Below are 16,818 nucleotides of genomic sequence, written 5' to 3' on the forward strand. Positions count from 1 at the left end.
TTGAAATAAAGGGTAAAGTAGCTTTTACCTGTTCTTTTCAGGTTAATTTTCAAATTGTTATTAAGCCACCTTCCTTTAAAGGAGATTTTGGTCATTTTGTTTTAGATGCTATTAGGAACAGTCAGAGGGATGTATTTCAGAACTATCTGACAATCGAGTTATATCCCAACAGTCATAAAACACACCACATATAAAATTAAAGCAGATTTAATCTGTCTGTTGCCATCTTTGATCTTATTCAACTTTCTGTTTTCTGAGCAGCAAAATTCATCTTCAGGCCTTTGAATATTCTGCTTGCTGGGGATAACAGCAGGACTCCAGAAACCAGCCTCCAAATTTTAGGCCCACTTTTTAGCTAAACACTGAATAAAAATGACAAGATGCTTTTTTTCCTAAACCTTCATGAAGTCCAAACTGCTTGGAAATTTGACGGTTAAAGCTTTGAGTGCCAATATTAAAAAATACAATATTATAAATTTCTTCAGAAATGAAGGCAGCTGAGAAGACAAATCTGCAGAGTATTACATAGTGTTTACAGGACAGAAATAGGAAATTTGACCCAACAGACCTCTCCCTCATGTAGTTATCCAGCATCTTAAAGGCATCTATGCTAATTGCCTCAACTACTCCATGTGGCAGTAAGTTCCACATTATAACCATTATTGTGCATAGAAGGTTCTCCTGAATCCCCTATTGAATTATTAGTGACTATAATATATTTATTGACCTTAGTTCTGGTCTTCCCTGCAAGTGGAGACATTTTTATTATGTTTACACCATGACATTTTCCCAATCTCCATGACACTATCATGTCAAGACTCAAGGGGACGATTCTCCCAAAAAACATTCTAAGTGTCGAATTCACGTAAAAGCTGCAGTAAATCCCGCTGTTTTTTTCAGCGGGGAAGTTTCGAAATAAAATGAATCTCCCACACTCTGCACTGCAGAGTGTCTCAGCAAAAATCAGTCCAAACATCTGTGGGCGGGGTCTATTCCCGCTGGAGAGGCCGGCAGCATAGCGCTGAGCGGGCCACTGTCAGCACCGAGATCGGTGCATGCGCAGTAACCCCTGTCTGCCGGCCTCTCAATCATTGGTCAGCTCAATCGTTGGCCAGCCCCACGACAACCGCATCGGCGACCACCCCTCCTCCCCTCACAATCTGATCGCTGACTCCTCTGGATCTGTCCGGGCCAGCCTCGCACCGCCCCCCACAGCCCCAATCTCCCGAACCCCCCAACCGGCAGCTCCAACCCCGCCCCCCCCCCCCCCCCCCCCCCTCTGCAGTTCCGACCACCCCCCCCCAAATCTAACCTGCACATCTTTGGAGTGTGGGAAGAAACCGGAGACCCGGAGGAAATCCATGCAGACACAGGGAGAACGTGCAAACTCCGCACAGACAGTGACCCGAGGCCGGAATTCATTTTCTTTCAATTTCTTTCAATTTTCTTTCTTGTTCAAATTTTTAGTTTTGTTGCTGAAATGCTCCATTGTCTCTCGACATTAGGAAACAGTTATTCTACCTCAGCACTTAGACACAAAAGCCATAAATCAGTGATAATATCAATTATATTTTTTTCAATTAGTGTCACAAGTAGGCTTACATTAACACTACAGTGAAGTAATTGTGAAAATCCCCTAGTCACCACAGTCCAGCGCCTGTTCGGGTACACTGAGGGAGAATTTAGCATGACCAATGAAGTTAACCAGCACGTCTTTCAGACTGTGGGAGGAAACCGAAGCACCCGGAGGAAACCCACGCAGACACTGGGAGAACGTGTTCTGGCCAATAAAACCAATCACGCCAAATGCCTTCTTCACCACCCTGTCCATCTGTGACTCCACTTTCAAGGAGCTATGAACCTGTACCCCTAGATCTCTTTGTTCTATAACTCTCCCCAACATCCCACCATTAACTGAGTAAATCATGCACTGGTTCGATCTACCAAAATGCATCACATGGCACTTATCTAAATTAAACTCCATCTGCAATTCATCAGCCCATTGGTCCAATTGATCAAGATCCTGTTGCAATCCTGGATAACCTTATTCACTGTCCACTATGCTACCAATCTTGATGTCATCTGAAAACTTATTAACCATGCCTCCTAAATTCTCATTCAAATCATTCATATAAATGACAAATAACAGTGGACCCAGCACCGATCTCTGAGGCATTGCGCTGGTCACAGACCTCCAGTTTGAAAAACAACCCTCTACAACCACCCTCTGGCTTCTGACATCAAGCCAGTTTTGTATCCATTTAGCTACCTCACCCTGGATCCTGGGAGATTCAATCTCATGCAACAACCTACCATGAAGTACCTTGTCAAAGGCCTTGCTAAAGTCCATGTAGACAACGTCGACTGCACTGCCCTCATCTACCTTCTTGGCTACCCCTTCAAAAAACTCAATCAAATTCGTGAGACATGATTTTCCACTCACAAAGCCATGCTGACTGCCCCTAATCGGGCATTGTTACCAGAATTCACTTGTACACAACCAACGTTATTCAATGATTTCCTTTGCATAAACACCACTCCCTATAAGTGTTCTCATGTACGCCGTTCTCTGATTGCCTGAGGAACCAGTGTTTATAGTTTTGTAGATGTTGGAGGGGTATTGAAATAGTTAATCACTTGTCAAAATATTTCACTTTGTGGGCAGGAGCAGGATTTTACGGTCATATTGCCTTTCCCAGTTGTTGAAAGGTCTGTTTACATTAGCAAGTGGAATCACTCCAGAGCTGAAAAATGGGATTAATTAATTTCACAGAGGCCTCTGGCACTATTTAACCTCCTGAGGTCTAGTAGCTTCACTGCCTCAAATCCTCGAGTGTTTGACTTGACTTCGGTTTATAAAACAGTTGATTAAAGTGGTTGTCATTGTACTTCTGAAATAACAATGCAATCGCATGCAACAATAAGATGCAGTCCACTCAAAGAAACACAAATTTAACCTCAAGACATACTTTGAATTAATGTCTATCCATAAAGTGATAAGTTGTAAAGTGATAAAGTGATACATGAAGACATGCTGGTTAGATGCAATGGCCATTGCTAAATTGTCCCTCAGCACCGGAGTGTGACGACTAGGGCATTTTCACAGCAACTTCAGTGCAGTGTTAATGTAAGCCTACTTGTGACAATAATAAATAAACTTTAAACTTTAAAATTTGAAACTTTATGGAGGCGATTCTACCAGCTCGCTGAGCTGCTTTAGCAGTGTTGTGGGACAGGAGGCGCCACGGCCTCCGCAAGTCTCCAGCCGCCGGATTTCCAGCGCCTTCAGCTCCGTGCCAGAACTCAGCACGGGGCTGCATAAGTTATTCAAATGAGAATTTGAATATGATTAGCGGGACAGAAGTCTCCAGGCCCACTAGCCTCTCCCCACCTACTTGGAGTGATTCACTCTAGCAGGGTTTACAATAGCTCCCCACTTGCGGGGATCTGGCAACCCAACCCCGCTGGAATGAAGGGGGGCCATGTAGATCCCCAGGAGGTTGGGGTAAGGAGAGGTTGCACCCTGGGCATTGCCAGCTTGGCAGTGCCAGCCTGGCCCCTTGGCACTGCTCACCAGGCATCGGGCAGTGACAAGGGAGCAGGACCTAACGGGTGCTGCCGGTGCAGGGGGGGAGGGGGGATTGGGAGATCAGGGCTGTGGTGGAGAAGGGAAGGAGAGATCGAGGCGGGTTGGGCGGAGTAGTCGAGGCTGGCCAGACACGTTGTCCAGGGGGCCAGCAATTAGACCATAAGACCATAAGACATAGGAGCGGAAGTAAGGCCATTCGGCCCATCGAGTCCACTCCACCATTCAATCATGGTTGATTTCAACTCCATTTACCCGCTCTCTCCCCATAGCCCTTAATTCCTCGAGAAATCAAGAATTTATCAATTTCTGTCTTGAAGACGCTCAACGTCTCGGCCTCCACAGCCCTCTGTGGCAATGAATTCCACAGACCCACCACTCTCTGGCTGAAGAAATTTCTCCTCATCTCTGTTCTAAAGTGACTCCCTTTTATTCTAAGGCTGTGCCCCCGCGTCCTAGTCTCCCCTGTTAATGGAAACAACTTCCCTACGTCCATCCTATCTAAGCCGTTCATTATCTTGTAAGTTTCTATCAGATCTCCCCTCAACCTCCTAAACTCCAATGAATATAATCCCACGATCCTCAGACGTTCATCGTATGTCAGGCCTACCATTCCTGGGATCATCCGTGTGAATCTCCGCTGGACCCGCTCCAGTGCCAGTATGTCCTTCCTGAGGTGTGGGGCCCAAAATTGCTCACAGTACTCCAAATGGGGCCTAACCAGTGCTTTATAAAGCCTCAGAAGTACATCCCTGCTTTTGTATTCCAAGCCTCTTGAGATAAATGACAACATTACATTTGCTTTCTTAATTACGGACTCAACCTGCAAGTTTACCTTTAGAGAATCCTGGACTAGGACTCCCAAGTCCCTTTGCACTTTAGCATTATGAATTTTGTCACCGTTTAGAAAATAGTCCATGCCTCTATTCTTTTTTCCAAAGTGTACAACCTCGCACTTGCCCACTTGGAGGGGGGGGGAGCGTCAGAGGGGCAACGTTGCACGGTTGCAGGGCTGGCCAGTGATTGAGCTGGCCAGCGATCGGGAGGCCAGCAGTGCAGGGCTACTGCACATGCGAGAATATCGGTGCTGACAGATCGGCACATGTGCAGTAGCTCGCTCAGCGCAATGCTGTCGGCCTCTCCAGCGGGAAGAGGTGCTGCCATCTGGTTTTTAATGAGATTCACACTGGTGCTCTCTGCAGTGCGCAGAATGTGGGTGATTCATTTTGAAAATTCCGCTGAAAAATCTAGCGGGATTTACTCCAGTTTTTATGCAACTTTGACACAGAATGTTTTTGGGCGAATCCCACCCCATATTTTTTGTTCCCAATTCTTTGATTTGATTTGAATCATAGAATAGAATCATAGAATCCCTACAGTACAGAAAGAGGCCGTTCGGCCCATCGAGTCTGCACCGACCACAATCCCACCCAGGCCCTACCCCTATATCCCTACATATTTTACCCACTAATCCCTCTAACCTACGCATCTCAGGACACTAAGGGGCAATTTTAGCATGGCCAATCAACCTAACCCGCACATCTTTGGACTGTGGGAGGAAACCGGAGCACCCGGAGGAAACCCACGCAGACACGAGGAGAATGTGCAAACTCCACACAGACAGTGACCCAAGCCGGGAATCGAACCCGGGACCCTGGAGCTGTGAAGCAGCAGTGCTAACCACTGTGCTACCGTGATTTGATTTGCTTTATTATTGTCACATGTATTAATGTACAGTGAAAAGTATTGTTTCTTGCGCGCATAGTACATGTCCGCTGCATCCAATATGATCACCCTTTTTGGAGAACCTTGATTTTGGATTAAACATTACCAGTCCTGATCTCATTTGTATCAAATAAAAAAATGTGGTTGGGAATGAAGATGCTGATGGGAATACAAGTCATTATGCAAGGAAAGTTGATGACTCTCCTTGTGATACAAGTGGGATTTTGACTTTAGTTCGGGGCGCTGATTACTAAATGGTTCTTTTTTTTATTGTAATGAGAACTAAATTGCATTTTGGCCACAAGCTGTTTAAAAAAAACATCTGGTACTGTACACAGACAATGTGATGGCAAACTCTCTGTGCTACAAGCCATGAAAAGAATTCTAGCTTCCCATTTCACTACTAGTGTTTGGCTCTTTCAAATTGAACTTTCGAGTGTGTATACAAAACAACATTGTATCGTCCATGAATGTGATGAGATCTTTTTCCTGCACGCAATGCATAATTTAAGTGATTTCTAAGTTCAGAGTCTTCAGCAACTTGCAGAAAGAACAATTTAGAATTGTACTTTAGTTATTCAGTTTCCATACAATACCATCGATAAATTTAAAATGCCTGGGTTGTAAAATTTGCTTTCAGAGTTTGTGGATTTTTTGGCATCACAGGAGCTGTTTTGATTCCAAAGTGCGTCCAGGTCACGTAGACACATTTCAGATGTGGGCTGCACTGGGCGCCATTGTCATGGAATCATAGAAACCCTACAGTGCAGAAGGAGACCATTCAGCCCATCGAGTCTGCACCAACAACAATCCCACCCTATCCCATAACCCCACTTATTTACCCCGACACTAAGGGTCAATTTAGCATGGCGAATCCACCTAACCTGCACACCTTTGGAGTGTGGGAGGAAACCAGAGCACCCGGAGGAAACCCACGCAGACATGGGGAGAATATGCAAACTCCACACAGACAGTCACCCAAGCCGGGAATCGAACCCGGGTCCCTGGCGCTGTGAGGCAGCAGTGCTAACCACTGTGCCACCGTGCCACCACGTAATTATTTTGAGTAGGTTATTAGTGTAGGTGCTGCAGTGAGGACTGCAACTGTGCAGAGTAGGCAAATTGTGACAACAGTCAGCATGTTAGTGGTGCCTTTTCCAAACTCAGGCTCCTGCTCACACCATCTTTTCATTTCATTCAGCAGAACATGCTCTCGGAAAGCACCCGACCACCACCAATAGCACAACTGAAAGGGGTCACCAACTACAGGTAAGATACTGCTGATTTCTACTGGCTGTTGTTTAGTTAGGGGAGGTGTTTGGAGGTTCATACTGCTACTTGAAGTTGATGAAGGAGAGGTATGGCACGCACGCTGCTCGCTGAAGTGTACTGCTCAGACCACTTGCTGTTGTAGTTTCCATCTTGTCCTGCGGCATGAGAGGACAAAGGTAAAAACCAGTAAAATTTGGAAATGGAGGGTACAAATAAAACATGCCTGAACTGGTCTTGAATACCTCAAAATGGAACTCCTGTATTACTGGTGCCAGTGTGTCTGATTTTTGCTGGGATTTGAACTGGTTTTTCCTTCTGGATAAGGAGATGAAGCTGCTCAAACAGGGAGTAAGAGGAGGGCAAGAAAGGCTCTCAGGAGTAAATCTTATCCACTCTGTCTTCAGGAAGAGCTTCTCGTCCCTCAGCCTCAGTGGGGGGCAGTGTATCATACGTCTCCGTTTCACTATGGAGCTGCTCACTGAAACCTGCAACCTATAGCCTCAGTGCAGGGCAAGGCAGGCATTGCTGTGAAGGTGACCCCACTCACCCCCCCCCCCCCCCCCCCCCCCCCCCGCCACCCATGGCTTTTTTCACATTGGGCTCCTTCCAGATTACAGCAGGCAGTAATTGCAACACCTCAGAGTTTGCAGTCTACTCTTGTTGTAAGGGGGGTTACAGAGGCTCTGAGTGCAAAGGAGAACAAAATACATATCATTCTCTGCTGCCAGAGAGAAGCAGGAAGACGGAGTATATAATTTCACCAGGGTAGCAACTTCCCATGAAGCATGTCATCTTTTCTTTGTTGACCAAATTCAGCACGTTACACAGTTCACTGCCCAGTATATAGTGGCAATCATGATGCCTTTATTCTGCAACAGTACACTGTACTATTAGCATTTAAGCCATCGCGAGAGGTCGGGAGTGGCTACTGGGGGACAAGGGCCATCTGGTGACCACCTGGTTTCTGACTCTGTTGTGCAACCCACGCATATGGGCCATGCTACCAAACAAAATGACAATGAACAGATCAACGGGGTGTTTAAGCAACACTGCCACTGTCTCGACCACTGTGGAGAAGCCCCATCCTGAGCACATCTCATGGTTCTTTAGGGTCTTTGTATCCTGCACATCTTCATGATCATGAGGGCACAGTCCTTGCCACAAGTATAGCATGAGTAACTGAGGAGGAAAGGAAGGAGGAGGAAGAAGCAGACAGGATATTAATTGTATGTTAATTGGCTATTAATTGTATTCAGTTGGTGGGCATTCACTGGGAATACATCAGTGCTCATAAATATAGGCTGAGGTTGAAACTGTGGTGAATGGATGGGGAAGTGCAAGATATGTAATATGTGGAACGTTATCCCTCCCCAGGAGTAGGAGGGATGGGATGGGGGGCCTATGCCATATGGACGGGTTGCCAGATACACCCTGTTCTCCGGCCCGTGGGTGGGTCCACCTCCCTGGCCATTAAAGTTATCCCACTGCTCCTCCATTGGTATCAGTTTGTAAATGTATAAAGATTGGTGCCAAAGGTTTCTGGCCCTTTTCGGCAGCGGGATTTTCCAAGCCCTCTGATGGCGACCCCTGCAGTAGGTTCCCTGGCAGAGGAAGGTGCGAGTCATTGAAAAAGTCGTTGGCATTTCGGCGGCACCGGAAGATCCCGCCACTGACCAATGGCAGGCCGCCCCTGACACACTGCAGGGGGATGGAAAATTCTGCCCCATGTTCCAGTTATATCCAATATCCCTGACTACCTGAGTTACAGCAGGAAGGGGGCAATCAACACAATCCCTTTCCATCCTGGATATCTGTGGTCAGTTCAGCTGACTGCGATAGCAGTGAACACAACCCCAATTCTTCATTCAGCAAAAGGCCCCTTCCTTTACATCCGCTGTTACTGACCATCACAGTGTCCTCTTGGCCACAATACTGAAATAAGCAGCACCACAAAACAAACATTTCAAACCATCGTAATCAAACAAACCATCCAATATTCCACACAAAGGTCAACCAATTACCCTCATGCATACACTGGGAATTTGTTTTATGTGTGCTTTTGCGTGTCCTACTTCTCCAACATAAGCTAGGCACTAATAATGTAAGGTAGTCACTCGTAATCGTAACTTCCGAGCTCCAGGACAGTGTAACGGGAGGGTACCCCAAAGATACGCTGGGGAACCCAGCCAGAAGCTCCCAGGGAACTCCACATCTTACCCCTCCTCCCCTCACAGAACTCACCCCCCCTGGGATTCCCCCGCTCAGGACTTCGATACTCTTCCACCACCCCACCCCCTCACCCCACCGAGGTCATTGACAGAAAAGGGAGAAGGTAAGAGAGTAAGATTTGGTGGTGGTGTGGGGGATTTTTGGGGGTCTGGTTGTGCCACAATGGGGCGGCATTTGACCCAAACCCACCACCAAGACCTAACTAAAACACCCACCGAGGCCCGATCAAACTACCATCACCACCCTTCCCCCCCCCCAACTCCCGAGGCCCCCTCCCCCACTGCCCAACCCAACTTGACCCAACCCCACCACCAAGATCTGACTCAAACACCCCCGAGGCCCAACCTGACTCCTCCACCAAACCCCCCCCCCCCTCAACTGCCCCATTGCGACACAACCCAAACCCCAAAAATCCCTCCCCCCTCCCCGCCACCAAATCTCAGCCACTTACCTTCTCCCTCGTCTGTCAACAACCTTTAAACTTCAATGGACATTTAACTTGCCTGGCTTAGGGCAGCTGGTGCCATAAAAAGAGGATGTGACCTCCTCACATCGATCTGGCTATCCTTGACGCTTTGCCCTGAGGTTGGATCTCATCTGGCCTGAGTCAAACGGTCAGGCAAGATAGGATTGAAAAGAATTTCAGGTAGGAAAGTAGGAGTGGAGTTTCAATCCGACTCTGACTGCCACTCTGTGGAAGTTCAGGCTCAAGATATTTACTAATAAATCCAACAGGGAATTCAGGAGAAACCTTTCAATCCAAGGCGTGGTAAGAATGTGAAATAATATAGATGCATTTAAGGGCAATATAGATTAGCATGGGGGAAAGAAATGGACAGAGGATTTGCCGACAGGATTAGAAGAGGGAAGGTGGGAGGAGGCCCATGTTGAGCTAAAGTTCAGAATCAGAAATACGGCCGTGAAAATTCCAGTCAGTCAGTTGTTCAAAGATCCTTCATCATCCATTGCGGAACTAATGAAAAGATTTGTGGAGCAGCAGGCACTCACTGCCACAACATTTCCACCCATTACTCAAGTTAAATTACGACACAAAACCGGCAGGACTTGCAGATAGTGAGGAACATTGTCAGAGGCTACAGAAGGATATAGATAGGCTGGAAATTTGGGCAAGGAAATGGCAGATGGAGTTCAATCCTGATAAATGCGAAGTGATGCATTTTGGTGGGAATAATGTAAGGAGGAGCTACACGATAAATGGAAGAACCATAAAGGGTGTAGAGACGCAGAGGGACCTGGGTGTGCAAGTCCACAGATCCTTGAAGGTGACGTCACAGGTGGAGAAGGTGGTGAAGAAGGCATATGGCATGCTTGCCTTTATAGGATGGGGCATAGAGTATAAAAGTTGGGGTCTGATGTTGCAGATGTATAGAACGTTGGTTCGGCCGCATTTGGAATACTGCGTCCAGTTCTGGTCGCCACACTACCAGAAGGACGTGGAGGCTTTGGAGAGAGTACAGAGGAGGTTTACCAGGATGTTGCCTGGTATGGAGGGGCTTGGTTATGAGGAGAGATTGGGGAAACTGGGGTTGTTCTCCTTGGAAAGACGGAGGATGAGGGGAGACTTAATAGAGGTGTATAAAATTATGAAAGGCATAGATAGGGTGAACGGTGGGAAGTTTTTCCCCGGGTCGGTGGTGACGTTCACGAGGGGTCATAGGTTCAAGGTGAAGGGGGGGAGGTTTAACACAGATATCAGAAGGACATATTTCACACAGAGGGTCGTGGGGGCCTGGAATGTGTTGCCGGGCAAGGTGGTGGAGGCGGACACACTGGGAACGTTTAAGACTTATCTAGACAGCTATATGAACGGAGTGGGAATGGAGGGATACAAAAGAGTGGTCTAGTTTGGACCAGGGAGCGGCGCGGGCTAATTGTTCCTTGTTTCTCGTGGAAGTGGAAATGACTAGGGTTGGGAAGCATTTTCCGATCAGGGCCATTGTGATCTCCTGGACTCGTTTCGATCGCCTCAGGGGGTCGGAGAGGAATTTCCCAGATTTTTTTTTCCCCATATTGGCCCTGGGGTTTTTCACTCTGGGTTTTCGCCTCTCCCTGGAGATCACATGGTCTGGAATGGGGGGGTGGGGGTGAGTTAATAGGTTGTAATGAACAAAGCATCGTAGCTGTGGGGGACAGCTCGGTGGATAGGATATTGGTATGTAGATAGGCTGGAAAATTGGGCGGGGATCCTGGATTCAGGATTCAATCCTGGACCGGGGAGCGGCGCGGGCTTGGAGGGCCGAAGGGCCTGTTCCTGTGCTGTATTGTTCTTTGTTCTTTGTTCTTTGTTCTTAAAATAAGGTCTTAAGCTGTTTTGAGCATGGACACATTTCACTGCACAATAAGGCAAATGGAGACTGGTGTTTATCAAGTAGGAAGGGCCAATGAAAAGAATCTTTTGTCCGATATCTTAGCCCCACTGATAATGTGATCTAGGTGGGTCTGACCTGCCCAGAAAGCGAGAAAACTGTGTCAGAATCACACAATGAAATGTAAAGCTTTCATTTTTTTGAAAATACCAGAAAAGGTTGAATTTTGTTTCTTAATTTATGCTGTTTAAAATATGCACTTGCTGAGAATACGACTTTGCAAATTGTAATGGCAAACTAGCAGCTCATCATGATGCATCTGAAATGATTGTTTACATCTCAAGAAGCAAACAAACCATTTAGATAATTTAAATGTCCAAACATAGTGCTGATTGTGTGCATAATGTCACAACAGCAATTAAGAAAACAAATTTACTTCCATACAAACAGAGGAGTCAAATGGTATCATTCAGCCCCTCAAGCTAGTTCTACTATTCAATTAGATAATGGCTGCAGATCACATCAACTCCATTTACCTGATTTTGTTCCAATTTCCTCAGTACCTTTACCTAACACAAAAAAATCAGTATCAGTCTGATCCATTCAGTGGACCCAGACAATTATTCTTTTAATCATTCACAGGATGTGGGCATTGCTGGCAAGGGAGGAAGTTAGGAAGGAACAGTAACATTGTTCCAAGTCAGGATGGCGCGTGACTTGGTGGAGGCCTTGGTATTCACATATATCTGCTGCTCTTGTTCTTCTGGATGTTAGAGTTCGAGGTGTTGGAAGATGCTGTCAAAGATGCCTTGATGAGTTGCTGCAGTGCACCTTGTAGATGATGCACACTGCTACCACTGTGTGCAGTAGTGGAGGGAATGACTGTTTAATTGTGTTGGATGGTGTGCCAATCAAACCGGCTGCTTTGCCCTGGATAGTGTCAAGCTATTTGAGTGTTATTGAGTGTTGTTGGAGCTGTTGATGGAGAATGATCCACCACACACCTGACTTGTGCCTTGTAGATGATGGACAGCTTGGGGAGTCAGGAAGTGAGTTACTCCACAGATTTCCCAATCTCTGACCCGTTTTGACCATATTTGTATGGTTGGTCCAGTTCAGTTTCAGGTCAATGGTAACCCCCAGGATGTTGGAAGAATAAGTTCCTGATTTTCACTATCCTTCAGATGAAAATATTCTTCCTGATTCTGTCTTCCTGAAATGGCCTAACTTTAATTTTAAGATTGTGACCGTTTGTCCTGGAACCCCCACTGGAAGGAAATAGTTTCTCAGCATCATCTGAATCCGATTATTATTTTAAACATCCAGATTAGATCACCCTGTCTGAAACTTAAATAAATACAGGTCAGGTTTATGCAGCGTATTTTCATAACTTTACCTTTCATGCCTTGGTTTTATTCTGCTGAAGCTATCATAGAATCATAGAATCCTACTGTGCAGAGGAGGTCATTCGGCCCATTAAGGCCGCACCGACTCTCCGACAGACCATCTTACCCAAGCCCAAGCCCAACCCCCACCCTAACCCCATAACCCCAGGCATTTGCTCCACTAATCCCCCCCCCAACCTACACATCTTTGGATACTAAGGGGCAATTTAGCATGGCCAATCCACCTAACCTGCACATCTTTGGAGTATGGGAGGAAACCGGAGCACCTGGAGGAAACCCTCGCAAACACAAGGAGAACGTACAAATTCCACACAGACAGTCACCCAGGGCCGGAATTGAACCCGGGCCCCTGGCGCTGTGATGCAGCTGTGCTAACCATTGTGCTACTGCCATCGTGCTGCATTGCTTCCAAAGCCAGTGGAGTTCAGTGTTCCAAAACTAAACACAGTTCTTCAGATGGGGTCTGACCAAGTCTCTATATTTATTGTTCAGGAACTGCTGAGGCTTTGGATTGCTGTTGTGGAGGAGCCTACAGGCATCCACCTCCTCACATAACCCTTTGACAACTGCTTCTGACAACTTGACAGTTGATTTTAACACGTGTTGACAGTTCCAATAAGCTTGACAAGAAAGAATTTCTGCACTTTTTATACACAATTATGCCAATTGTTATCATTCCAAAGGGCACCTGACCTACCCCAAAGGCACCTGACCTCCACAAAAGGGCATCTTACCATCTCCAGCAGTGTCCTGGGACCAGATCCAAAGGGGTACATTACCTCTCCAAAGGGGTACTCTGTCTATCCAAACAAATGCACAAAGTTCAGATCAGCTTTTACCTTGTCTAACTAGCACACTCAGGGACAGAAATCGAGAGAGCCTTTGGGGAGCCTCACATTGCAAGTATTCAAAATCCATCTCCCTCACGACTGAGGATTGGAAGACTATTGATGGAATTCTCCCATTGCACCCCAGCCGACAGGATCAATGGCAGAGCTGAGGGGGCAGAATTCCATGGGGGTGGAACTCAGCAGGATGTCCAAATTACGGTTTCACGTCAGCGCAGGCACTGTTGGCCTGGGCCACCTATGCCCACATGGTGTTGGTTTATCTGCTTGGCTTCCTCCTCCCACCAGGCGGGAAGAGCACATCCCTGCGGTCCAGAATGTGGTCCAGAAGGATGCCTAGGAAGGCTTCACTGAACTTCAGAGCAGGGCCAGTGGATGTCCTGGTGCCTTTTAAATATTGTGCTCGGATATGTTGGTGTGATGCGCACCATCAAGCTAACAGCGCCACAAAAGATGGTGCAAACCCCCCAGATGCAGAATTAATGACATTGGGGCCAAAAGATATGGCAGATTTCCCATTGCCCTCAACAGCGGGAGCACCCCCTGTTCCTGGCCCCACCTTAGTCCTAGATTGGAGAATTCGGCCTAACACTTTTGTTACCAGAATTGTTCAAAATGCTGTGATGAGATCAGGCTAACTTCTTACTCGATGATAACTTGGTTTGTACTCTTGTCTATTAATGTAACTCAGCACCTTGTCGTTATTATATTTTTACAAAGTTATTTCTGCAAAGTAATATAGAAATCAGAGATAAAAATCCTGAAACAAATGACCAGTCAACAAGAGTGACAGGAAAGAGTTCAAACAACAATTTAATAGAATATCATCCACATTCTTAGGCCACGATTCTCCCAAAAAAGTTCTAAATGAAGAATTCGCAGGAAAACTGGTGTAATTCACGGTTGTTTTTTCAGTGGGAGTTCAGACTCGAATCTCCCACACTCTGTGCACTGCAGAGGTCACAATCAGGAATATCATTAAAACTCGGGGAGCAGAGCCTATTCACTGATCGCTGGCCAACCCGGGACCCCCCCCGTGCTGCCCCCTCCACCCGCCCCCCCCCCCCCCCCCCCCACGGCCCAATTGCAGCCCCCATGACCATTCCCGGGCCAGCCCCGACTCCCCTCCCAGTCCTGACCTCCAGCCCCCCCCAGCAGAGACAATCCCTTCCCACTACACCCAGGCAGACCCCCCCACAGATTCCCCCTGGCTGACCACCCCACTCCCCAGGCTTTCCTGACCTCTGGCCTCCCTCCAGCCCCAACCGATCCCCAGAGTGGCATCAAGACCCTCCACCCCCATGGATTGCCCATAGGCCCTGTCCCCAGCTGGCCCTACCCCCAGATACCCCCACCCCAGATACCCCCACCCCAGATACCCCCACCCCAGATATCCCCACCCCTTAGGCCCCCCTGCCCCTTGGCACTTTCCCATGCACAGTGGGCGGTGCCAGGGCACACCCTGGGCATGGGCACTTTGCCCCTTGGGCAGTGCCAGAGGGCACAGCTGGCATTGCTAAGATGGCAATGCCCAGCGGCCACCACCCCCCACCCCCCGCCCCCACTGCCTGACCCCCGGGGGGAGCCCCGAATGCTCCCCCTTCACTCCAGCAGCGTTGTCCCCGAAAGTGGGGAGCTAGCCTGAACCCCGCTGGAGTGAAATTCTTCTGGAGGGGTGGGACATGCTCGCAGGCCCAGAGAATTCAGTCCCAGGCCTGCTAATTACATTTAAATTGTATTCAAAACACTATTTAAATATTAGCCAGACGCGCAGACGCCGCCGGAAATCTGGGCCTGGGAGGTGCAATCGCGTCACAAATGCTTGCGTGAATCCCACTAATCGGCCAACAGGCGATTCTCCTTGCCCGCTGTGCTAATTTGTAAAATTATCCATCTCAGAGCTGATAAAATGCGAGACTTTGTTAAAATGTTATAAATGGAGTTGTTTTCATATGTGGATTATGTTTGTAGATTTTGGATGGAATTTTCTTGCACCCCATATGATGAGTTGGGAGGCAGATGGGACGGCAAAATGGCCAGGGAACATACAAAGGCAGATGTGTGTTAAACCGTCGGTTAATTTTGCCAGAGGTGGGCAGGCAATTGAGCCTGCTAAGGTATTGGTATTTTCCAGAGGACTTGAAATGGTACCTGCCGCTCACATGAAGATAGAAGGAGGCGGGAGCTTAACAGCAGCTCAGTGTTGCTGGGTAGAAATCTGTTGTGAGCAGGGAGGGCGAGATGAAATAAATTGCGGGAATGACAACTGGAGGATGGGCAAGCACCTTGGAGGCAGACAGACAGACAGATTTAGGGTGCGATCTTACCAAAACATTTTTTCAGCGAGCTTTCAGACATGATCTTATGCCACTTGGAGCGCAAAAATAGGCAAAGTGTGATTCTCATCAGTGGAGGGAATGGACAGAGTATATTCTCTCCGGAAAGCCAGCTACTGACAGCTAGAGGGTGCCATTGCGCATGTGCAGATCTCTCAATGTTCCGTGTTCAACTGTACATGGAACAGAGAGAACTGTCAGTCCCCCCACCCCATTGGATACCACCCCACCCCCTCCATCCCCTCGGATAGCAACCCCCCCACCCCTCCACAACCTCCAGACATCGCCCCGATTCCCCCTCACCCCCCCCACCACCTCGACCGATCATCCCCTACCCCTGGCCAATTGTCACCCCCCCCCCCCCCCCCCCCCCCAAGCGTGAGGCTGATCACGCCGGCAATCCAGGGCTGGTAAGATCACGAGAAGAGTGAAACCAGTTTTTTGCCTCTCTCATGATCTTACTGGCTCACCACGTTGATCTATTAGCATGACAAGCCAATAAGATTGCTTGCATAGTGTTTTTTTTCAAGTGCAGCTCACGTATGCAGAGTAAAGGAAGACCAAAACCTTAAGAGGAAGTCGCTACAAAAAGTGACAATGGGTCTCAACCGTTCCAGCTCTGAGACCATGTGAAGAGGGACAAGAGTGAGTCAGTGAGTGAGGTGCAGCCCCATCTCCAGGGAATCACCATTAAACGTGGCCTTTAGGCATCCTCTAGATGTTGCTATTTCACTGCCGTCACACTAGGTAAGCCTCCTCCTCACTCTCCTCTGCTTCCTGCCTTACCACAGAATCCTGCCTTATCTTTAAATAAGGCACCTGCTTGTTAGGTGCCAGTACTTACTGTCACATGTTTGATGTTATTGGCCAGTTCTCATGCCTGCCGGTGCAAATTGGATGGCCCTGTTAAAAATTACATTTCCTCTTCTGCTGCCTGCCTGAGCGGCACATCTCCAACTTTGCATCACAGTGTTGGAACAGCCTCACTGGTGGCAAAATTCCTCTCATTGTGTTTGTGTTCATTCGCACAAATGTTTCTGTCATATTTATTGAAAATTGGTGTGATAATGGCCAGGGGCAAAATTAAAG

This window comes from Mustelus asterias, chromosome 1 (genome assembly GCF_964213995.1).
Source record: "Mustelus asterias chromosome 1, sMusAst1.hap1.1, whole genome shotgun sequence".
NCBI lineage: Eukaryota > Metazoa > Chordata > Chondrichthyes > Carcharhiniformes > Triakidae > Mustelus > Mustelus asterias.